The sequence below is a fragment of the Gossypium arboreum genome, chromosome 4, assembly GCF_025698485.1.
Source record: "Gossypium arboreum isolate Shixiya-1 chromosome 4, ASM2569848v2, whole genome shotgun sequence".
In the NCBI taxonomy this organism is placed as follows: domain Eukaryota; kingdom Viridiplantae; phylum Streptophyta; class Magnoliopsida; order Malvales; family Malvaceae; genus Gossypium; species Gossypium arboreum.
Window position 1 is genome coordinate 66201644 of NC_069073.1, and position 26664 is coordinate 66228307.

A 26664-nucleotide genomic window follows, 5' to 3' on the forward strand; every position below is an offset into this window, starting at 1 on the left:
TCGGGATCATCGAAGTCGAAGTCATCCACACTATCAAAGCCCTTTTGGTACTCTTTTAGTTGAACTCTGGATATGGCATGTATAGGACTACCCTTTGTTGTTTTTCAAGTACTTTTTGTGATGTATGTGTGTACAGCCATGCGAAAATGGCTCGTAGAAGTGGAGTATGGCATTAGACCATTTGTGTTTATGTATATATATATATGGTTTCATGATGTGACTATGGACTGGAATGGAAGTGTTGGGCAAATGATCAGCCATTGGAATGGCTAAATATGATCATATGTGGACCTATGTATGACAAAACTCTAGTTGGTCCATGGAAACCACGAAATAGGTAAAGTTTACCTTGAAAACAGATGCTGACAGTAGCAGTGGTGTGGATTTGAAAATTCACTAAAATTTTTAGGAATGGAATTAAATAGTGAATAAATTATGTAATCTAACCTTGATGAATCTATTTTCATATGAAAGTAACGAAACGATCATATGAACAGTATATTAAGAGACATTAAAGTTCTCGTGAAACAGGGCCAAAACGGTTTCTGGATCCCCTGTTTCGACTTTGAAAATTTACCATAAATTATCCAGAGACAATTAAAAGTCATGCCTTATATATATAGATTCCCCTTTGAGTGTAGTTTCATTATAAACAAACGGCATGAGTATTGAAGCTCTGTACAGGGAGATATCTAAGTTGTAATACATAAAGGTCAGAGTAGTCAAACCCAGAATTAGGGGAGACTTTAACTAATAAACTGTACCAATTGGCCCGACCAAAAATTTTAGAAATAAATCCACAGATGGATATATGAGTCTAATTTCAGGGAAAATTTACAGAATCAGTTTTCGAGTTTTGGAACTTGAGATATGATTTTTAAGGCGACAGTGATGCAGTTAGCCAGCCTGTCTGGAAATTTTTTTTTTTAAATGGACTGTGAAAACAAAGTAATCAAGTCTGTTAGCACCTCACGTTCGACTCCGGCAACGGTATCGGGTACGGGGTGTTACAACAACTAACTTCACAAAACTCATAGTTTCATCAATGGCACATTTCAAAATCATCAAAAAAATCAGAAATTGAGACATGGGCTTGATAATATTCGAAGCAACGATTACAAAAATGTAGAAATTATAAAAAACCGATCAAAACACATACCTTAATTAAAGATCACAAGTGCCAAACCCTAAGCAAACTTTTCTCTTTTCTTTTCTTGTATTTTCAGTCAAGGATGAACATAAAATGATCCATTTTCATGCATTTGTTTTCTTGTAATTATCATATTAACTAAATTCCCATTTTACCCTTTGTTATAAAACTATTAAATCATTAAACATAAGGCCATTTATGTCCACTCATACTTTTAATAGTCTAATAACATAATAAGGACCTTATACTTAATGTGACAGCCTTAAAACGACCCTAGTCGGAATGTGGTTTCGGGACCATAAAACCGAGGCATAAAAATAATTTTATATTTATTTTGATGCCTATAATATGTGTTAACTCATGTGTGACATTTTGATGCTTTAATTTAGAGTTATAAATGTGAATTTCACTAGAAAGGACCTAGTAGAAAACTTTAAAAGTATGATGGGGAAATGTATGATGACTAATTAAAGCATGCATGCAAAACAATGGCCTTGCATGTTAAATACCCCCTTTTTACAAGTGATGGCCGGCCATGACAAGGGAGTATGGGCTAAACATGTTATGAAACATGTTTTGTTGGTGCATTAGGGGGAAACAATAAACAAATAAGCATGGGTAGTAAAGAAAGAAAAAAAACGTGTGAGTGAAACCCCCCCATTGCCGTACATGGAAGAAAAGAAAAGAAAAAAATTTTGCTCATCCATTTCATTCTCTCTTGACCGAAAATACTAGAGGGGAAGGGAGGAATTTTGCTTCATGCTTGGGTTGGAAGAGGATTAGGAAGAGGTTTGGCTATATTTGCATCAAGATTAAGGTATGGTTGATGTTGTGCCATGAGATTCATGCATGTTTTTGGTTGCTAACTTGATGTTCTTATTAGCCCATGGTTCAAATCTTTGTTATATCATGGGGATGGTATTTGGCCAAGGTGGATTTTGAGTTAATGCCATTGCATGTTAAATATGAAGCTTGATGATGATACATGTGATGGTGGATTGAGGACTCTTAGATTTTCTTTGAGCATTTTTGAATGATATACTAAGTTCTTTGTGTAATCGTGACCAAAATTATGGTGTTGTGATGTATTTGGCCATGGTACATCCCCAAGTGTGATTTATGCTCTTTGCATGGAGAGTAAGATTTGTGTTTCGAAATCATGTTCATGTTTAGTTACAATCAACTTGAGATTCGGCTCTAGCATACATATATGTATATATGTTTGAGCATGATGTATTGGTATGACGTATATACTATCTTAAGGTATATACTTATTTATGATGATGTTTTGGTTATGAAGGAAATGATAGATGTGTATTGAGTTACAATATGGAAAGGTATTAGTTAGTAATGTATGTTGTTTTTGTGTGGTAATAAGTGCATAAATGGTCTCAACATGGACATGTATATTCGGCCACATGAAGGGAAATTGGTGAGCATGTATTCGGTTAGAGGCAACCATATTGAAGCCTTATCTTGGCTTAGATTGTTGACTAAATGGGTAATAAGTGAGGATGGTTGCCGAATATACAAACATACATATGCATGTGTAATTGAATTATGAATGTTTAGCAAGATGGTTAAACTAGTTGATTTATTGATTAAGCTCAAGGAGTTAAAGAAGGAGAATCAAGCAAGGGAAAGGCGAAGGTCATCGAGTAGCCGACTTGGACTATTTTACCCAACACAAGGTAAGTCATTAAGCATATATTTGATATTGCTTAAATGATTGTAATATCTATGCAATTGTGTTTAATGAGATGAAATATATACAAATGTATGTGTATGAAAAGATGATAATGTTGAACGTAAAAGAGATAGTGAAATGTGTAGGAAGTTTGCTTCGCACTAAGTGTGCGAGAAATAGATGTGTGGGTGATTTAGATTGGCACTTGAGTGTGCGAGCTTGTAATGTACGGCACTAAGTGTGCGAGTTTGGACTATATGGCACTATGTGTGCGGGCTTGAATCATATGGCACTAAGTGTGCGTGATTGAGTATTAAGCACTATGTGTGCGAACTCTACACATATCTCTCGATTGAACATTTATATGGAGGCGTGACTTTATCGAGATGAGTATGGACAGCGGAAAGAGTAAGTACCTTGAGTTCATGGCTAATAGATGCTATGTTTATGCTCGGGTGGAGTTGGTAAGATTTAAATCTATGTGATGATTTCAATTGCATTCCGTAAATAAGGTATCGTGGAATAGATGAAAGTTCATTTGATTGCATGATTGTTGCGGAAATGAAATGATGTATGGAAATTGCTTCAAATATCCTATTGAACAGTATATGAAATGTAAATGTATGACTTGGTATGAGATTGATCCGAAGATCTAAGGAACTATGGTATAGTTCGGTATGGCTGGAACATTTGGCCTTGTTTCATTATTTCATTTTATGATAATTGTATTAATGGATGGTTGTGGAATGCTTATGACTTACCGAGTTATAAACTCACTCGGTGTTTTCTTGTCACCCATTTTAGGTTCCTTGGGCTCGTCTCCTTTTGGTGTTCAGAATCACAACAACGAAGTCATCACACCGCGAGCAATCTTTGGTATTATCTTCTTAGTCGACTTAGGAGAACATTTGGCATGTATGAGCTATTTTGTTTTGTTAAATTTTGGGTTGTAAACTTTAAGCCATGTGAAAATGGCCTATGTGGTCGTTTGAGTGGGATGCTAGAATCTATAGCCACGAGTCTTAGAAACCTTAATTTTGATAAGGTGGCCATAATTTGTGTCACGTATGATGGATGAGTAGTAAGACTAAGGAAGGATTCATGAAATTGGCATAGTCTACTGCAGTAACTGTTGCGGACAGCAGCAGTGATATGAGATCGAAAAATCACTAAAAATAGTAGAAGTGGAATTAATAGCTAAAAAAATTACGTACTCGAAGCTTGATGGGTCTATTTTCATATGGATGAAACAAAACGACCATATGAGCTTTATTTTAAGAGATATTAAAGTTCTCGTGAAACAGGGCCAGAACGGTTTCTGGATCCCTGTTCCGACTTTGGAAAATCATTGTAAATTAACCAGAGATAATTAGGAGTCATGCCATATATGTGTAGATTCCTCTCTGAGTCTAGTTTCTATAGAAACAAACGGAATCAGTATTGAAGCCCTGTACAGGAGATATCCAATTCGTAACGCACAAAGGTCAGTGTAGTCGATCCCTGCAACAGGGAGACTTTAACTAATAAACTGTACTAATTGGCTCGACAAAAATTCTAGAAAAAATCTGTAGATGGACATATGAGTCTAGTTTCAGGAAAAATTATGAAACTGATTTTCGAGTTGTAAAACTCAAGATATGATTTTTGAAGCGACTAGTACACAGATTGGCAGCTTGTCTAGGAAATTCTCAATAAGTGGTTTGAAGTCTGTTAACACCTCGTGTTCGACTCCAGCGACGATCTCGGGTTCGGGGTGTTACACTTAAAAAGCCATGTCAATTCGGCACTTTTAACAAATAGCAACCAACTTTTACCTTTTACGCGATTAAGTCCTTTTATCAAATTAAGCACACAAACGATTAAATTTTCATACGAAAATTTCACACATGCTAATTCATATATCATAAACACGAAAAATAACATTTAAATATTTTTCAGACTCAAATTTGTGGCCCCAAAACCACTATTCTGATTAAGGTCTAAACTGAACTGTTACACCTCATGCGTCTTAAGCTGACGTGACGCATATGCTATCACCTTACCATCCTGCATCAACACACATCCCAAACCGACATGTGACGTATCACTATAAACTGTGAACTCCTTTTCAAGTTCTTACTGTATCAAAATAGGTGCCTCAGTCAGTACAGTCTTGAGCTTCTCGAAACTCACTTACTGCGTATCAGACCAGACAAACGGTACACCCTTACATAGCAGCTTAGTTAAGGGTATTGCAATCAGTGAGAAACCTTCCACAAACCGTCGATAATAACCTGCCAGCCCCAGAAAACTGAAAATTTCTAACACATTCTTAAGCTGTTTCCAATCTAGTACAGCCTTAAGCTTTCGAGGATCGACTCGAATCCCCTTAGTAGACACCACATGACCCAAGAATGTTACTTCACGTAACCAGAACTCGCACTTGCTAAACTTAACATAAAGCTACTTTTCCCTCAAAATCTGAATAACAATCTTAAGGTGCTCGTCATGCCCATTCTCAGTCCTCAAATAAACCAATTTGTTGTCGATGAACACCACCATAAACCAATCTAAGTAGGGCTGAAACACTTGGTTCATCAGATCCATGAAAGCTGCCGGTGCATTAGTCAGTCCAAATGGCATCACTAGGAATTCGTAGTAACCATAACGAGTCTTAAATGTCGTCTTATATACATCAGCTTCCTTAACCCTCAACTGATGATACCTAGAACGCAAGTCAATCTTGGAGCATACAGAAGCCCCTAGAAACTGGTCGAACTAATCATCAATCCTTGAAAGTCGATACACATCTATATGGATCTATCCTTCTTCTTTACAAATAGTATTGGTTCTCCCAACGGAGACATACTAGGGCGGATAAACCCACGATCCAATAATTCCTAAATCTGAGCCTTAAGCTCTGTAAGCTCCTTCGATGCCATTCGGTAGGGAGCGATAGACACCGGAGTTGTACTAGGGAAAAGCTTAATCTCAAACTCCACTTCCCCATTCGGAGGTAAACCCAGTAGCTCATTAAGAAAGACGTCTAAAAAATTCTTTACCGTTCTGATATCCTTAACTATAGAATCCCTAGAATTCAAGACACTTACATAGGCCAAGTACGCCTCACATCCCTTACGAACCAATTTCTCAGCCACCAGTGCAGAGATTACACTAGCCAAATAATTTTGGTGTTCTCCTATCATGACCACCTCATTATCTTCCTCAGTTCTCAATACGACCCTCTTGGTCACACAATCCAAACTGACACGGTGCTTAACCAACCAATCCATACCTAATATTAAGTCGAACTCCCCAAACAGAAGCTCCATCAGATCAGCCAGAAAGGTTGCCTCTTGAACCTCTAAAGGGACATCTCTAAATAACTTATTAACCCTTATAGACTGCCCCAACAGAATCAGTACAGTAACCTCACTCGTAGTGCTCTCAACCAACATCCCCAAGTTTTCTGACACAGTATAGGCTACATAGGAGTGAGTGGGTCCTATATTTATCAATGTAATATAAGGTACATCATGAATAAAGAACGTACCTATGATGATGTCTGAAGCATCTCCATCCTCTCGGTGACGTGTAGCATGTACAAGAGCAAGCTGCCTCGCCTCAGTCTATCCAGCACCTCTACCAGGTGTTCTCTGCCCACGGCCCATGCCATTACCACCCCTAGCCTAACCACGACCTTTCAGTGGTTGTTGAACTACCCTATGTGGTTGTGCATTACTAGTACCCTGAGCTTGCATCTGATCAGCCCTCAGCGGACTCTCCCTGATACGGTGATCCAATGATCCACACCTTAGACGCACCCCAGCCCTTTTCCCACACTCGCCCTGATGAAGTCTACAACAATCAACACATGGCTGCTATCTAGTAGCAGCAACAGGGGGCCCAGCTCTAACCGGCCCATCAGCTCTAGCCTTTTTCTTAGGCTTCTGTACAGAACTCGAAGGCTCTGAATCCCTCTTATTCTTACCTCTCTCTCTATCACGGTTTTGGCGCTCAGCGCATTTAACCTCCTCGACGATTTTTGCCTTCTCAACCAGTGAAGAAAAATCTCGCTCCCTCTGTGGAGCTATCAAGACTCTCAAATTATCCCTCAGGCCATCCTTTAAGCGAACACATCACTCATACTCAGTTGCCACCATACCACACGCACAGCGGCTCAGTCACAGGAATTCGACCTCATACTCAGCCATAGATTGATCTCTCTGAGTAAGGTTCAGGAACTCTCTCCTACGGGCATCCACGTAGCTCGCTCCCACATATTTCCCCTAGAAGGCAGTCTTTGCTCCCAGGTCAGACGTTCGGGCTGAGTGCCCTCCTTAACAGTCAGCTACCACTGGTAAACCTCATCCTGCAATAGTAAGACCGCACCCTTCAGTTTTTGCTCAGGGGTGCAATAGGTCATCCATAATCCGCTCCGTAGCCTCTATTCAGTACTCGGCCACATTAGGGGCGACTTTAGTGACACCCCTAAAAAGCTCAGCTCCATTGGACCGGAGTCATTCCGTAATTGAACCTCGGGACCCAAATCCAGTATTGGGCCCAGCGACCCTCTCCAATATCCTCAACATGGCTTGAGACAGTGCCTCGTCCCTAGCAGCACGGTGTTGTGACCCAGTCTGAGTGACAGGCGACACCGGCGTCTTGCTAGTGTCTAAATTTGGCATGCTGCCTAGTGAAGAGGACTCAATTCGAGCCCCTCTATGGCCTTTACCTCAGTTTCTAGTACTCCATCCGCAAGTACCTCGTGCGCTCATTGTCTAGTCGCGTTTATCTATATTAAAATTTTTATGAGTCAGTTATAATTCAATAGTTATTAGCAAATGTTTTATGGAAACAGTTTTAGTAGTTCAGAGTTTGTTTTCGTACGGAGCAGTCTCTAATAGTTTACTATAGTTTCAGCTTAACTACAGTTTTCAGTATATACTAACTAGAGTATTTCCACAGTATACTACCTACTGTAGTTTCAGAATATCATAACATTTTCAAAAATTAGTTTTCAGAATACTTATAGGATCAGCGCTGGAGACTCAATATACCACATATTCAGTCAGTTATTTCCAAACATTTGAAAAATTAGTTCTTAAAAATAAAATTTTAAACTCAAGTCCACATTCGAGTTTTGCAACCTGACTCTGATACCACTAAATGTAACACCCCAAACACAGCCTAGACGCTATGGCCGAATCTGGTGATGTCACATAATAGCGTGTTGAAACTAAGTTGTTACGATAAAACCGTTTTCATTTGTTTACTCTTGTTGACTCCAAAATTGCTTACTTATTTACTCAATTATTTTAAAACGCAATTCATTATAGAAGCTTTAGAAAACATTTAATTTATGAAAAACCAAATTAATTAGGTGAATCTGTCCATCTTAAAAAAAACCCTTTTATTTTAGAGAAAACCATTTGTTTATTGAGTTTGTTTAGTTATTAAATCTACGAAAATAGTCTAAAATTTGAAATAAAAACAGTCTAAAAAGTCCAATTTACACAAAAAAATAACCTAGGAAATAATTATGAAATAAACACCAAAACTGAAATTACAATGGTTTAAAAATACGTGTGGCCACCGTTGAATCCATCGTTGCACCGATCCGTCAAGTCTGGGGATTACCTATGCACTAAACAAAGAAGGGTGTGTTTAGGTAAACCCAGTGTGTAATCCCACAGAAAACAAACAACAGTAAACACAGTGCACAGTCAAATACAGTTTTGGGCCTAAACCCCTTTCAGTATCAGTAATGGTTTGAGCCTTAGCCCATCTCAGTATCAATATGCATTAGGGCCTTAGCCCATCACAGTATCAGTAGCAGTCATGCAGTATTTAGTAACAAAGTCTTACCCAACCAGCCTCTACACACTATCTCCGTCCAACCCTACATTCTATGTGGGGATTAAATCAACCCACTCATCCCTACACTTCAAGTAGTATCAAATACGGTACAAAACAGTAGTTTGCAGCTCAGCTACCAATATATTAGGCTTAAATATAAATCAAACAGTCAATTCACACAATTACGGGTTTAAATGATGCTTACCTACCCTACAGTAGGTTCACAGTCGACTTGAGCGATCCGTGCAACCTTAGCAATCAATTTAATGAAAATAGGCTCACACGCCCATGTGGTCTGCCCGTGTGGTCCACACGGCCCAAATTAGCCTTGCCCGTATGTCGTACACGGCCTAGCCATAACACGGCCATGTCTTGTATGCACGGCCTGGCCTCGTCGATCACACGCCCGTGTTATATCAAACGGCCTAGCACACGGCCGAAAGGTTAAAGAGTATTACCAAACAAGCACGAAATTTCATTTAACTATATATTTGAATAACTCCCAATATCACACTTATAAAACCAAATTCCAAATTGTTTTTCCGATTATACAATATACAAAAGAGTCATCTCAAGATAATGGACATATTGATTCATTCTTAAGTTCAATTCACATCAAAACATTGAAAACATTAATCAAATATCAAACACACATTCACATTAACCATATGGAATACATATAGTAACTTAACAAGCCATTTTCGCATGGCTATACATATATACATCATCAAAAAGATACTTATTTAACAACAAAAAGACAAGCCTATACATGCCATTATCGAAGTTTAACTACTAGTGTACTGAATGGGCTTAGATAGTGTGGACGACTTCGACTTTGGGATCCCCGAGACCGTAGCTAACGAACAAGATCTATAAAACAGAGGATTAAAGCAACATAGTAAGCATTTCTATGCATAGTAAGTTTTAAGTAATGAAATCATTAAAAATTAAGGCATAGCATTCATAATGCTTATCATTTTTTCTTTGACCTAATATAAACATGTCTAAATATACTACTATTGTTCATGCCTGTCATTTTAATTTATTCATTAAACATCAATTCATATCACATAGATAACTTCTTTTTATTCAACCAACTTCATTATTTAGCCGAATACATCTCATCCAATTTCAAGGCTAAATAAATACATATACGCATATTCACATGTTCATGTTACTTTATACTTCAACCAATATACTTACATACTCAGAGCCAATCTTAACATATTTTCACTTGAATCAAAATTCATATATCCTGAATAAGTTATATATATACTTCATACAACCATATGCAATGGCCGAAAGAACACTATCCAAATTAATAATCACAATTTAAACCGAATCAATTTTTATAACATATATATGGTACATACCTGACCATCTTAGGTTTGTGAGCCCATTTATTTAAATTATTACAGCAAGATCACAGATTTCCAACCCAAATGCCTTCAGAACTTAACCCGAATATAACATCAGCACGAATGCCTTGAACTTAACCGGATATAATATCAAGACGAATGCCTTCGGGACTTAGCGGATATAATACCAAAGACGAATGCCTTCGGGACTTAGCTCGATATAACACCAAAGACGAATGCCTTGGGACTTAGCCGAGATATAAATCTCACACAAGGCCTGCAGGTCTTAGCCCGGTTAAAATCCTCAATTATCGTGCACATATATATATCTTAATACATTAGCATTTCATTTACCTTACTAAAACACAAGCACAACATGCTTATCAATAATTTCACTTTCGGCTCAATAGCCACATACAAAGAACCCGATTTCATTTCAATATTCAACATGATCTCTATAAGCATTCAGATACAAGTCATATGTACAAATTATTTATCTCACTACTTAATTCAAGTAGAAACATTAGGCTACAATTTATATATTATGCTTATATATCATGATTTTATCAAATCATAAGCTAAGTTCCATTACTCAAAGACTTACCTCGGATGTTTTGAATAGTTGCAGATAGGCTACTCGATTGCTTTTTCCTTTCCCCTATTTGAATTAGTTCCTCTTTGCTCTTGAGCTTCTTAAGCATTCAAATAACCGAAAGTCTTCCCCCTTTTCTTTCTTCAATATTTTCTTTCCCAAATTCGACAATCAAGAAGAAAGATGAACATTTATTTTTTTTATCAACTTTTATTGTTTTACTAATTAATTTCTTTAAAAAAATAAAGCCATCACTTATTATAATAGTATAATAAAACATAGATGTTATATCAACCATCATTTATGGCCGACCACTAAACAAAATTGGTCCATTTGACATGCAAATCCCTCATTTCATCATTTCATGCATTATTTGGTACTTTAAAATTTACCTATCACACTTTCAAGTTTTATCACATGAGTCCTATCTTATAAATTTCACATACAAATGATTAGATCAAAGCATGAAACTTTCACACATGCATTTACACATATAATAAACACAGAATTTAACAGTTAATTATTTTTATGACTCAGTTTTGTGGTCCCGAAACCACTTTTCGACTAGGGTCAAATTAGGGCTGTCACAACTGTCCCCCACATAAAGAATTTTCGTCCCGGAAAATCTTACCAGTAAATAAGTTAGGATATCGATCTTTCATAGAATCTTCAGGTTCCCATGTAGCTTCTTCAACTCCATGCTTAAGCCACAATACCTTCACTAATGAGATTTCTTTATTTCGTAGTTCTTTTACGCCACGAGCCAAAATACGAACCGGTTCTTCTTCGTAACTCAAATCAGATCGAATCTCAACCTCTGATGGACTAATTACATGCGATGGATCGGATCTATAACGTTGAAGCATCAAAACATGAAAAACATTGTGAATCTTTTCAAGTTCAAGGGGCAGAATCAATCTGTATGCTACCGGCCCAATTTCTTCGGATATTTCATATGGCCCGATGAACCTCGGACTCAATTTGCCCTTACGGCCAAATCTGAGCACCGCTTTTCATCCCCAGACTGATGGTCAATCCGAACGGATTATTCAGATACTCGAGGATATGTTGAGATGTTGCATCCTTGAGTTTAATGGTTCTTAGGAACGGTATGTGCCTTTGATTGAATTCGCTTACAACAATAGTTTTCAATCAAGCATTAAAATGGCACCTTACGAGGCTTTGTACGGTCGTAAATGCCGTACACCGTTGTTTTGGACCGAGCTTAGTGAATAAAATCTTCGGGGTTGATTTGATCAAAGATGCTGAACTGAAAGTAAAAGTGATCCATGAACGTCTGAAAGCAGCTTCAGATCGTCAGAAGTCGTATGCAGATTTAAAACGAAAAGACATTGAATATCAAGTCGGAGACAAGCACACGCCCGTGTGGCGTCAACAGTGAGGTTTTTAACTTTCGTCAAAACCTCATTTTCTATGCAATCGAGTATACACACCTGATTTCGATTAATGCCACAATGATCCCCGAGTACTCTAGAAACTATAATTGATCAATTTCACTCAATTTATTACTTACTCGATCGAACTAAAACCAAATCTGAAACGAGAAACGCATCCCTTAAGTAATGAAAAGCTTACCCCAACACTTCAAATAGTTGATTACGTAATAGCACAATGAGACCCTTAAACCACATGAGATGTTGCTGCCAAACGTCAAAAATCCCCCGAATCAAAGTTGGAAAAAATCGTAAGTTAAAAAGAACAAAAACTCCACTTACCAGAATGTGACGAGAATTGACCCAACGGAACAAAGAATTCGAGTTTGACAACAGAAAAATGAAAGGAGAAGAAGTAAAGGAAAAGAGATGGCATCAAAGAGGTGAGGAGTTTTGGGAAAAACCTAAATTTTGCAAAAAGAAACAATAATGCTCAGAAAATCTGATAACCCCAAAATCCACTCCCCTAAATTCTCTCTACCAAACTCCCACTACTCAGATTTCCAATACAACTCAAAGTCTCCAACCAACGAGCAAATAAAAATATTTGTCCTTGCGCTCACGTAAGGATTCAAACTCCTGACCCTCTGCCAACCAACACTCCCTTTTACCACCAAACTAGCAGGCCTATTCTGATATAAGCTTATCAACAATTGAATACAAGCTTATTGACCAAAGATTGGGCTTTATTCCTAAAATACCAAAATTTTCCCAAGTCATGACTTGAACTTAGGACCTCACACACACATCCAGAACACTTAACCACTAAAGCAGGTACCCAATTATGTCACACATTAACAAAAACAAAAATTTAAATTTTGGGGCATTACATGCGCAAAATCCCAAAATAAAAAATAACCAAGCCACAGACCAAAGACTTTAAAAATTACACAACCAAACCAATAGAAAACTTATTTAAAGTACTTTATTTGAAAATAGTCTGATGCCTAAGGTGGTGAGCCCTATGCCAGGTCTGGTCTTAGTCTCGTGCATTACCTGAGAAGTTTTAGACTGATGTGGTAAGCTTATAAAAGCTCAGTGTGAGTTAAAACAATAAACAATCATACCGATAATCAGAATGGGTAACAATCATCATTAGCATTTTAGAATAGTACATGGCAAACCAATCAGTGTATGAGCATGTCATGCACATGATGCAATGCAAAAAGGTTCCTACACAACCATCCGTTGCACACCACGAATTCCCTAGAACCCATGTACTAAACTCCAAACAATGTGAGCCAAAGCTCGATATGAACAAATCACCAATCAATAATGTAGTTAAACTACCAGTAAAATGAAGACAAGTTGTTGATGATGTGGAGTAGCCACCAATATAAATAATGCAGATGAATTGCCAATAAATGCATTAAATTGCCCAATCTCCTCAGTACTCCAAGTGGAGTGCACTGACAACAAGTTTGTGAACTTTAAATGTTGTCGGTACTCCACGAAACTCCTTTGTCAAACACAAATACCTACCCCATGCAAATGCAATATGTCACAGAATCAGTAAACACATCATGCTTCCAATAATAATTTCAGTATAATGACTTGCTTAACACACATATCAATAAATAGTATGTGTGCCTTACCTACTTTCAATTAATAGAATCAGTGTCATGTGTACATGCTTTCAATACAATCAATATCATACATGGTATATAGCATAAATACGTACATAGCCTAATATCAGTCTTGACAAGTTATAAGCCCACCAAACAGTGTCATAATATTTAACATTCTACACATGCGTCCAATGATCAATATCCATCACAACATACATACAATCAACCGAAACAGTGGCACATAATCATACAGAACGTAAATCTCACACATAATCACTCGATCCCAAATAGGGCCTTAAATAATCAACCTTACTATATAAATATGTACCTTGCTCGATACTCCATTTATTCGTTTTTAGGCCATTCGGCCATGCCACAACCAGCAAGCACATTTTACCAATTTCAATTATACTAAATCAATTTTAAGCTAATTACGAAAAGGTATGACCCACACGTTAAATCATAATCCTTAGCAGTAAATCATAAAATTTGCACTTCCACAGTTAAGCCTTAAATGAGCCTAAATCCAAAAATAGCACCTAATACATTAATAATATGATTAAAACCAACCTTGAAACAACCCTAAGGGTTCGGCCAAAACAATATCACATTAACGAATTTTCATATTCGAAACGACAAGCAAACTTATACTAATTTGATAAGACATGAGACTGCGGATGAGATCCGACTTCACTACTAATCCGAGACATTTTGATCAACACCTATGATTAAAATAACAATTTAAATCAAAAACTAACAATTAATTAAAGGTCATAGAACATTCACCCAACTAGAAAATTTAATGGAATTACTACAACACAATAACTTGCTTAAATTCGTACTTACGCTTCACGTTATCTAAATTTGAAATGTCGGATGAGTGAGATCAGATGCACTCCTAAATGGAAAGGTTATGGGCTACTTTAAATAGAGGAGAATTGAAGAAAACACTACTATAAATTTGCAGCAATAACAGAAAATACAGCAGCACAAGTGGTGCACAAAGGGGCGACACACCATCACAAACGATGACAAGAAATGGCTGATTTGGGGCGGCACAAGAAGGAATTTTTTTGCAGAAAAAAAGATGATTTCGGAGGCTAAAAATAGCAATAAAATGGCTATAAAAAAGCAGCAAAAATTGGGGAAAAAAAGGAAAGAAGAGAGGAGAAAAAGAGAAGCAAATTGGCACCACCACACAAGGAGGAGAGGGCAGCAATGGAGATTTAATGGCAGCAAGGTGGGGCGGCCATGGTGATCAGAATAATAGATTTTAAAGGCAAAAAAAAGGTAGCAAAACAGAAGAAATAAAAGAGCGGGTGGATGACACAACAATGGTGGAAAACACCCTTGTTTGGATTGCGCAAAGAAGAAAAAAATGAAGAAGAAAATGAGAGATTTTTTAGAGAAAAGGAGGGCTAGACGGCAAGGAAGAAAAAATAGAATGAATAGATTGAAAAACTTAATGAAAAATAGCATATGTACATAGAATGAATAGATTGAAAAACTTAATGAATAGGTTAAACTAGGTTGGACGACACACACCTAAGGGAGTGAGAGAAAATATAGCAAAATTAATTAATTTGCAAGGGAAGATATTCAAACTCAAGTCTCTAAGCTAATTTCACTTTCTCTTTATTTTCTCTTAGGCATTAAGTCATGGCTCATTCTTGAAATAATTTTTCAAGCTTATAATTAAAAGTCGGAGTGTGACAACTCTTGGTCCACTAACTCAATTTCTTCTAATCCGATTTTTGGGATGTGACAATTATTATGAGAGCTTAGGTTTTCAATACATCAAAGTACAAGAGTTATACACACACGACGTATCTCTCAAGATTTAGGTAAGTCATACCATAAAAAAAAGTGATTAAATCCATAAATGAATCTAGGATAAATTCAACTTGAGTCTTATTTGATGTATTGACAATTTAGAAAATCACATCGATATCTCTATTTTTAGGAGTCAATTGCTTTGATAGCCACAACAAGCTATCTCCTTAATTGGACTTATAGATGACATAATAGCCTCCTATTTATTTAAATAATTAGATGAAAATAATTTTGCAAACTATGGACAATTTATATTATCTATTAATATAAGTTGTATTCTCAAAATATAATTCGCTTTTATAATGAAACTTATTACTAGTTAAACTTTATGTAATCTACGGGATATATTTGCTTATTCATTTTGCTTTTCATACGAAAACCATTAAAGACACTCATACACAAATTAATTAATCAAACATGTTTGTAATTTTATTTATTCAATTTGTTTGGAAAAAAATACTAGTATAACAAAATCTCTGCACTAAAGGCACAAATCCTAACACACACTTAATTTTAAATTTTTACAATTTGATCACTAGTATTTGTAAAATGATTAATTTTTTTTTGAAATTACAAATTTTACAATTTTTAGGTAAATTTTCATCATGATGTAGTTTGCAATATGTACTTAAATTTATGTGGATGAAATAGATACCAAATACGTTTAGTAATTAATTTCAATTAATTTAATTTATTCATGAAATTTTCAAATTTAAAAGGTATATTTAAAATAATATCTAAAACATCATTTTAATCTGCAAAGTAAAATATTGTAATTTTATTCCTTAATTTTAAATTTTAATTCTCATTCATTATAGCGAATTTAACAAATATACATAATTAAATTGATAAAAAGTAATTCGACAATCAACTATTTATAGTGAAGATTAAATATTAATAAAATAAATTGTGAAAACTAAAATTTGATGGTCAAATTATAATTTTTTAATTTAATAACTAAACAAAAATTTTTAAATAGTCAAAATCATAATTTTTTCTTTTAATTTCAGATTTATGATCGCACGTGAAAAATGTAATGTGAAACATTAGAGGAAGTGGTAATACTATGTATCATCTAATTTATGCCATGGCCATATCTCATCATTCATTCATTTGTCTCTATTGGTTAGCTTACCAAAATTTTTATGTGATTAATGTTAATGCTCAAATATATAATTTTAATAGTTTGTTGATGCCGAGTTATTTAGAGTAGTAGTGAGAGTTCTTTTTTAGTAATGATAAAAAAAAATTCAGCTAATGAGTCCAAACTTCTCATACTTCTCATATGGTAGAATGGTTCAATGTGTAATTTATTAATTTCATAATAAAATAACAAAATAAATTATTATAATGAATCTAAAAATGTTGATAATCAAATTGATTTTAAAATATATCGATAACTAAACATTGATAATGAAAGATTAAATATTAATAAAATAAGTTTTGAAAAATATAAATGTGGTCTTGAAATTTCAAAGTTTGATAATTAAATAAAACTTCTCAGCAAAAGAATAATTTCTTTTCTTTTCAAATTATTATAAAACATGGGCAATGCTTTGTGGTACATTGAAAAATTGATAAGACTATATATCATTTAGTTTGTGTCATGATACTATCACTCATTCAATTGTTTATCTCTAAGTTTAAATGTTAGTGTTCAAATTGGTAATTTTAATATTTGGATAACTAAGTTCAAATGCTACAAGTTGCACTTTAAAGTTCGTGATCATTGTATAAAGAATGTCTTATGAAGGTTAATCTATTTCATGGGGCTCGTTTAAGCCACTTGAACTAGCTCGATTAGAAGAATAAATGACAAATCCCATCTATTTAAAGTCTTAGTGACCTAACGAAGTACTTTGGAAAATTAGGACTACTTGGTAAATCGGGAAAGTAATCTTATAAGATTTGATTTTATAATCTTAGGGATTATGTAAATCTCTTAATTGTAGATATTTTTCGATCTCGTATGTCGATGTAAAGCTAGTTGTATCGTTCGATTTGAGGGGAGCTCAACTAAAAATAGATGATCTTCCCCTCATTTGTAATCATCCATTGCATCCTATTCTTTGAGTTAAAGAATATATTAAGAACATTTACTCTAATACTTGGCGTAATTTGCTTTTCTATGGCTATTTTATTCTTTTGAACTTTCTTTTGTCTTTGAATTGCTTCCGCTATATTTTTTGTGCCTTAAAGAATATCTATGAGAATTCTCACTTTGCGAGAATTAAACTAACTTAAGTGGACTTGAACTTAAGAAATCGCCTAAAATCGCACGAATTGCGAGACAAAAGGTCTAGTCCTGTGACACAAACATCTTGAGCAATCGAATGATTTCTTGTGTAATTTATCAATAATATTTGATAAATTGTATAACTAAAACATAGTTATAAAATAATAATAATATATGATAAATAACAAAACAGTGAATGAATTACAAATAATAGTAATATTTATAGTAGCTAACAAAATTGTAAAAAAAAAACTATAATAATCCATGATTCATAGTATAGGAATAAGTTATTAATTATGTACAATAATTTTTATAAGATTTAAGGAATTATACTTTAACCTTTGTAATATAAAATTTAGTAAGTTAATTCATTAAGTTACATGTTTTAGATTAAAATTTTATTAATATATTAAGTCATAATTAATTTCCAACTTATGTATATCTAAGTAATAATATAAACATAAGAGAAGTAGAAATGATTTATAGTACGAGTGAAAATATTGTTTAAAACAATAAATGATATATAGCATAAAAATAAAGAATTTGATCACAAAAAGTTATCGTAAATTTTATAATTACAATTGTATAACTTATTAATTAAATAAAAATGTATATTTATATAAATATCACAATCTTTATAATACTTAAAATATATATTTATATTAAAATTAACTTACAACTAAATCAACAATTATATATTTTAAAATTATTACACCAAATTAACTAATAAATTTTATTATAAAATATTTAAGTAATTCACGTGGAAATGCATATAGAAAATTTAAATAAATAATGATTACATATTTATTTTTATTGATATTATGCTTTAAATTTTATTATATTTATTTATATTTTTAAATTAAATTTTAATATTGATGTAATATAACAATGTTTTAATTATATTTTTATAAAAAGTTATTAAATAAATTTTATAATGATTTGATAACAATAATTTAACGATAAATAACTTTTACAAAGTGAATCCTAAATTGCGTTTTATTGATTGGGTGTTTATCTATTCTAGAAATAGTTTGAGCTCAAATCATCATTATAATAAAAATAAAGAAACAATTTTTAAAAAGTAATTCAAAATAGAAAAATTAAGATAAAGAATGATTAGCTTTTATTTGCTATTACTATTTTTTATTATATTAGTGTATTTACATTTGAATCATATTTGATTCTTTTTCATTATCATATATATTTTGAATTTAACTTTAAATTTTTCCTCAAATTTTTATTTTATATTTTGAATTTAATTTTAAAATGTCTTTAAATCTTTTTAATTAATATTTGTATGTAAATTTTTAAATTAATTTATTATATTAAAATTTAATAATATTACTAAAACTAAACTTATCAAAGTTATGACCTGCAAGTGTTACCGGTCGTAAATTAAAGCCTGTGACTATTACGCACAGAACGTCTCATAGAGGTCAAATTATTAAATAAGGCTCATTTGACCCACATAAACTGCTCCGATTTGTGGAACCCAAGGAGAAACTCATCTACTTGAAGCCTTAGTGACTCAATGAAACACTCTAATAAAACTAGAATTACTAGGGTAATTAATGTAAATCCTAAGAGATAAAGATGTATAGAGTTTAAATCCTTTAAGACTCTCATCTTGTAGATAGGTACAAATCTCAATCGTTGATATAATTCAATTTGTACGTTGATTTTGGGGAAGCTTAACTATAAATAAAGGTCTTCCCCCTCATTTGTGTCCACTCAGTTGTAAACCTTCAAAGTAATAAAGATAATTTGCGAGCATTTACTCAAACACTTGGTGTGCGCTATTTTTCAATAGTTTTTTGTTCGCTCATAGCTTCTTTTGTCTTTCGAGTTTGCTTCTAATTTGCTTTGTTGTCTTAGAGAATTTATGCAAAAATTCACATTCTTCGAGAGTAAAGTTGACTTTGGCAAATTTGAACCCAAGAAATTCTCTAAGGTCTCGCGGTTTGGCAAGTTAAAGTTCTATCCCCTATGACAGCTGGTATCTGAGCCAATATTCAAAAGCACCAATTAAGATATGAAAGGAGGAGATTAAGGGATATACTATTGAGTTTGGAAGGTCAAGTGACCAATCTTGAGGAATCCATGGGTGGTGTGAAGGAAACACTCGAGATAGTTCAGGGACGCACAGATGAGTTAGACTCCATGAAAGTGTAACTGAAGGACTGTGTGGTGGAAGCTCTCAGTTTTAGTTAGGATGCGATAAAAGAGACCCTCAATTTTGAGGGGATAAAGTCCGCAAGAGATGTGGACAATTTTCTCAAGGGATGGAACAATACTTCTATGCGATAGGCATCGAGGATGATGTCACTAAGGTAAACATTTTTGTTGTCTATTTTACTAATGTAGCTATTTTATGGTGGCATCATAGATCTATAGATGAGAGACGATGTGAAACTGCGATTGGGACTTGGGAGGAGTTCCAAAAGGAGCTGAAAAAGTAGATTTACCAATAGTATGCCGAGAAGGAAGCTTAGGCTAAGTTGCGCCAACTTACAAAACAAGGCACTATTCAAGAGTATGTTCAAGAGTTCAATGAGTTGATGCTTCAAATCTTTGACTTAAGTGAGATATAAGCTTGCTACTAGTTTTTAAACGGGTTGAAGTCTTAGGCAAAGTAAGAGTTCTGTCAACAAGGTATGACTGAGCATACTACAGCCATGGCCAAAGCGGAATCTTTTGTCGAGTTTGGTCCAAGAAAAGACAAATGCGAGCCTTCTAAGCCCAAAAAGACGAGAAATGGTGGGGGAGACCATGGGGAAGATGAAAATGACAATGATGGCAATGGAAAGAATGATGGTAATGGAAAACCACCTAATGGGAATTGGAAGCCCAACAACAGACAGAAAGGACCAATGATAAACTTTTCTTGTGATAGTCTATATATAGTGAGCAACTATTCGAAGAAATCTACGTTTTCTACCATCAAAGAGGACGATGAGCCAAACAGAGTATCGATGAAACTTGGTTCGATTATGCGTTATGTTGAAGCCAATAGGATCAAAGAGAGTGAGAAGAAGCAAGTGAAGTGCTTTTTGTGTTGTGGTCCACATAGGATGTAGGACTATCCAGAGCGATGCAAGATATCTGTAATCAGTAAAGATAATGAAATGGAGCCTATTGAGAATGATGCTTTAAAGCTTGGGTCAATGTTACTCAACTATATAAAGGCAAAGAGGGATTGCAAGCAAAAAAGGTTAATATATGTGGACATCAACATCGCAGGTCAAGAAAGAGTGCTATTGTTGATACGGGGGCGTCAAATTTATTCATATCAGAAAAAGTTGTGGGTAAACTTGGTCTCTTAATTAGCAAATCAACCAAGAAGATTAAGACTGTTAATTCCAAAGATATCCCAACTGTAAAAGTAACACAAGGAGTTAAATTGCAAATTGATCAATGGAAAGGCAAGAAAGGCTTTGAGGTAACTTACTTAGATGATTACGATTTCGTGCTTAGCTTGAATTTCATTGACAAGATTGATGCTTTGTTGATTCCTTTTGTCGACTACATTTGTATCTTGGATACTCGACAACAACAATGCGTTGTGCCAGTGAGTCGATACATGAGGGGAGGAACCAATGTGTTGTCGAGAATCCAACTAGCCAAGGATGTTCTGTGTGGTGAGAATATTAATTTAGTAGATCAGAATGCTACAAAGTCCCCTTTGAAAATGCTAGAGGGACAGAATATCGATATGAAACCTATTGAGTTATCAATAGGGCTACCACCTATGAGAGAGGTGGGTTGTACATCAAACTTTGAGGGAAAAAGTGGTGACACAAACTGGACATTGGGACAGAGTAAATGCTACTAGTAAGGTCTATCTTAAACACATATCTAGTGTTTTACATTACTTATAGTTGGTTTGGCAAAGACTGTGGTAAAAAAACGATGACCCTTTTAGAGTTTTGAAGCAGGTAAGCCGAGAGGCTTAGAAACCAAAGTTAGCGGTAAAACTCAAGGTCAACCCGATGTTCAATGTAGAAATGCCTAAGCCTATTTGTGCAGACCAAGAGGATCTCAATCAAGACAAGTCACAATGAGGGCAAGTAAGAACGGTGACCTCTTACGATCGAGATGTACAAAAGAAAAATACAATACAAGTTAAGTGATGGCGGAGACATAAGCTAAGGCAAATGTTTCGAGAGGTTGAACTTCCCAACAGAGAGAGTAGTTGAGAATCACCTGACGTATTGAGATCGTTCTGAAACGAGTCAAACTAGTGTCATTCCGAGGACATGACGAGGATATCACGAGAATGGATGAGGGAAAATGTCATGAGCCACAGATTAAAGCCCGTAACCATTACGTACAAAACATCCTATAGAGGTCAACTTATTAAATGGGACTAATTTGACCCATATGAATTGACCCGATTCATGGTGCTCATGGAGAAACCCATCTACTTGAAGCCTATTAAGCACAAGGAAAAACTCCAATAAAACTAGAGCTACCAAGGTAATAAATATAAATCCTAAAGTATAAAGATTAATAGAGTTTAAATCCCTTAAAACTCTCATCTTCTAGATAGGCACAAATTTCAACCGTAGATGTAACTCAATCTGTACCATTGGTTTTGGAGGAGCTCAACTATAAATAAATGTCTTCTCCCTCTTTTGTATTCACTCAATTGTAAACCTTCAAAATAATAGAGATATTTTGAGAGCATTTACTCAAACACTTGGTGTACGTTATTTTTCAGTGGTTTTTTGTTTGTTCGTAGCCTTTTTTGCCTTTCGAGTTTGCTTCAGCTTTACTTCAGTCCCTTAGAAAGTTTCTATGAGAATTCTCATTTTTCGAGAGTAAGGCTGGCTTAGGTAAATTTGAACCTAAGAAATTGTCTAAGGTCATGCGATTTGCTAGACTAAAATTCTAGCCCCATGACACAAAAACCAATTAAGATTAAATCTCAAGTTTTTAGCATAATAAGGTTTTAAGGATGTGGAAATCTGCAACAAGAGTTAGCTAGTTAAATGCTATTATTAAAGAATGGCATTGCTCTACTGAATGAGTTTTTTGGTAGGGAAAGTGAAAGTAAACAAAAATGTTGTTGTTCTATTTTGTCCATCCTTAAAAACATCCCATCATCCACAATCACTCTAGGTTTTGTCAACTATCTACCTTATGTATTCACCGTGTTTAGGGTTCTAAGTTTCTTACTTTAACCCCAACGCATAGGCATTCAATGCACATAATGTTATTTGCAATGTCATAAATTGAAATTAAATGGGTGATTAAACATGATCGCTAAAAGTATAAATCTCAACATGGAAATGATCAATGGTGATTAAAAGCAAAAAAATCTCCAACATGATTTTGAGAAATCAATAAAAGAATGAAATAAGTCTCCACATGGCATTTGGTGTCACCTTTTACTTGGCATTTCTATTCACTTTGAGGTATGGCAAGGCACCAATCACATTGTCATAGTCACTCCGGCTAACTGCATGCTACAGATAGAATTTGCCACAAATACGTTATAAAAGCAAGTCTTATATGAAATACAGACCTAAAGTTTTAAACTTATACGTCAACCAATAAGTGCTTAAACCAACTAAGGTAATGGATCAATTTCTCATATGTACCAAGGATCTTGAAGCATGGACATTACATGCTAAGGAGGCAAGTCCATGATGTTAAACTGTGCATTAGAAGTAAGCCTCTTGGTTTAAGTGTAGTTTATGAGTAAATTCTCACAATCCATGACCAGATTCTATTCCTATGCTTAGTATTTTACTGCGTATGTTAGATTGATTATGCACATGATGTAGGTTACTCGCAATAAATTTAAGTTTTCAAATACCTTAGCCTTTTAAGTTTGGCATGGAACTTTCTCACAATACCAATCCATCAGAATGAAAAAAGTGCAACCTGCCAGTCATCCATCCACCAGTCATGAAACAACAGATAACAACTAACTAGGATTTCACCTAGAAATTCAGTAATAAATGAAGAGGACACTCAAAATCTACACCCTGGATACGAGTTCCTAAGAAAATACTTAAAATCATGTTACTGACAAAGCATTTAGGCAAAACCATGTTACTTTTGAATACCTTGCTGAATCCTTAAGGTCATATGGAACTTTCTCAAACTGAACTGATAAGAGAAATAAAAGTGCAATCTGCATTCAATCTCACCGCACTCAACAAACAATTGGTGACAAAAGATAACCAAGATCCACCATTAAGACCATAGTTTCATTATTTCACTCTAAAAGAAGCTAAGACAGATGCTGTGCAGGACAAGTGATAGAAATGCAGCTATTGATAGCTGCTCCTTCAGGATTCTTTTCTCTTTGGATGACTTAAAATGACAAAACAGAAGGTGATCTAGAACCTGTGTGATAGAAATTATTGACATGCCAAGACACAGTTCATTTACCAATCCCAACTCAACTCGGGAAACCACATTAGCCGAAAGACTGAATGGATCAACTAAGTTCCCACTAATATGGGAGAAAAGAACCAGCGGGGCGGAGGAGGTGAACCAATGTTAGGACATAATTTGAAACCAAACATCCTAGGCTCCTAACGAGAGACCCAATGCATCATCAATCTGGAGCGATTAGTACCTTAGAACCCACCTTTTTTAGACTATCTAAAAGCTCAAATATTCAACAAGCAAATGAACTAGTTTGGTGTGTGAGAAAAAAAAACAACCATTTTGGAGAGGCAATTTACGCTTGTTGTTCTTCTTAGCCAACAAATGCTGCTTCCCAGCTCTTCTCCTAACTAGTTTCCCTCTTCCAGTCACCCTGAACCGCTTTGCAGAAGCCTAATACACCATAAGAGAACACCAAATCCATTAGAAAAGCACAATTGCCAAATTTCTAACTTTTCCAGATTTCTTAAAACACAAAACTAACGCCTTCAAAATTTGAATATTTCCTTCGTTCAGTAAGGAACCAAAGCAAAGAAAGTAGAAGTACCTTGTGGGTTTTCATTTTGTAGCCTTTAGCAGCAAACACATTGAGAGATCGAAATCTTTGGGGGTGCTGTGGTAGTAGTGCAAAGCTTATGGGAAGCAAATGAAGGGAACCCAGAAATGCTTTGAGTGGAACTGAGTTTCAAGGCCTTGCCAAACTTGTTGAATTGGAGGAGTTTGACTGAGCCACGAAAGAGAGGAGTGATGGACGACGGATGTGAATGGAAAAAGGATAAGTTCAAAGACATGGTCGTTAAATTCAGAGAAGAACCCATTGATGATGTTTTGTTTTGTTAAGAAGGATAAGAGCCAAAGGTTAAGGATGGACAAAGAAAACTGGAAAACTGCTGTCTTATAGATGTCACGGAGCTGCCTAACATAGGCGTCAGTGGCCGTAATTGCCTATTCCAAATGGTTACAAGTTTAGGTTTAATACCAGTTTTGGCCCTTGTAATATAGTGAAATTTTTATGTTGACCCTTTTACTATTTTTTTCAGTCACTTTGCCCTCTCTACTTTCGTTATATTCATCACTTTAGCCCCTTGATATTTTTTCTAAATAAAACCTCGCGAGGCCGTTTAAGCCAATTAAATACAAACATACGGAGGGCCAAAGTAAGAATTTAACTATAGTGAGAAGTTCACTATCATAACTACGAGTGAAGGGGGGAACATGTGCACATGATATTTCTTTTAATGTAAACCGTTAAGGGACTAATGTGATGGATGGAATAAAAGTAAAGGGATAAATTGATCAAAAAAAAGAAAAATAATTAAAGTGAGAATTTCACTATAATTTTTGAAATTTGACAAATTTTTAACTCAATTCTGAAATTTTTTTTGTCCGCATTAGAACTAAGAAAGAAAAACCGAAAAATGACCCAAATCAAAGTATTTGAACGGTTTATGAAATGCTTAAAACCAAATCGAATTCTATTTTTATTATATAATTAATCTTTTTGTATAATATAAAATATATATTTTATATTTAAATTAGTAAAAATAATTTAAAAGCTATTGAAATTTTATTAAATTTTGAAGTATTTATGAAAAAGACTTTGAAATTTCGTCAAATAATATTCAAAAGAAATAAAGTAAAGCTCACTAAATTGAATATTCTTGATTTCAAAAATTAATATGAAAAAAATCAAGAATCAAACAAAACTATGATAGATAGTTCAAAAAATTCAAAAAAATCTTACTAAACTAAATGGATATCACCCCAGTCCACATCAATCTTGGAACTTGATAACTTTTCTTATCTTTAGTCCATGTGATGCCAAGGCATCACCTAAAAAACTATAATTTAAGTGATAATGTAGTACAATCTCAAAGTACTACATCATTATAAATACTAAAATTCAGAAATTTTGCTTAGTTCAAAGACTAACATGAACAAAAAAAAAATTCATGGATCAAGTTGAAAAAAATACCAAGTCCAAAAATTAAATGTTACCTTACCCAAAAAATAATTAAGGATTTGATTAAAATAGTAAAATTCATTTTTAGAAAAATATTGACACTCAAGTTTATATTCTATCGTTTGCGAATTAATTTTAAGTTTAATTTTTTAAAAAAATTATATACAATATAAAAGACAAAAGCACTCTCATAATAATATCATTTACTTTTTAAATAGAAAAAATGATTATTTTCTAATTGAATTGATGTTCTATTAATTTATGACATAAAATTCAATCATATATTTTAAGTTAGTTACTATTTGATAAACTAAAAATTAAATCTTGAAAATTTAAGTATTGAATTTAAATTATAAAATTTGTTTGATATGTTTATTAAAATTAAGTATGGAATGCAATTATAGTGTTTGATAAATTAAATCTTAAAATTTTAAAGGTGAAGTATGATACGAACTCGGTTGATGTTAATTCGAGTCTTAATAGTTTGCTCGATCGTGAAATTAAGTAAGGGATGGCTTGTTTCAAGATAGGCTGAAAAAAAAGGATGAAAGATAGGTTCAAACAAGGCTTAATAGATAGTTGA

At 34.4% G+C, this 26664-nt stretch overlaps 1 long non-coding RNA gene and 1 pseudogene across 2 annotated transcripts; both read right to left on the reverse strand.

Annotated features, from left to right (window-relative positions):
* Positions 1–8297: 8297 nt before the first annotated feature.
* LOC108457726 (uncharacterized) lies at positions 8298–15276 on the reverse strand. Of its 2 annotated transcripts, none has more exons than XR_008281760.1 (3): positions 10049–15276; positions 8885–9545; positions 8298–8463 (listed from the first exon to the last, which is right to left on the reverse strand). It is a non-coding gene; the product is annotated as an uncharacterized LOC108457726 (long non-coding RNA). The 2 variants fall into 2 exon arrangements; XR_008281759.1 differs by having other exon boundaries at positions 8881–9545; positions 10049–15275.
* A 7655-nt stretch (positions 15277–22931) lies between these two features.
* LOC108458454 (50S ribosomal protein L35, chloroplastic-like) lies at positions 22932–25030 on the reverse strand (annotated as a pseudogene).
* Positions 25031–26664: the final 1634 nt, after the last annotated feature.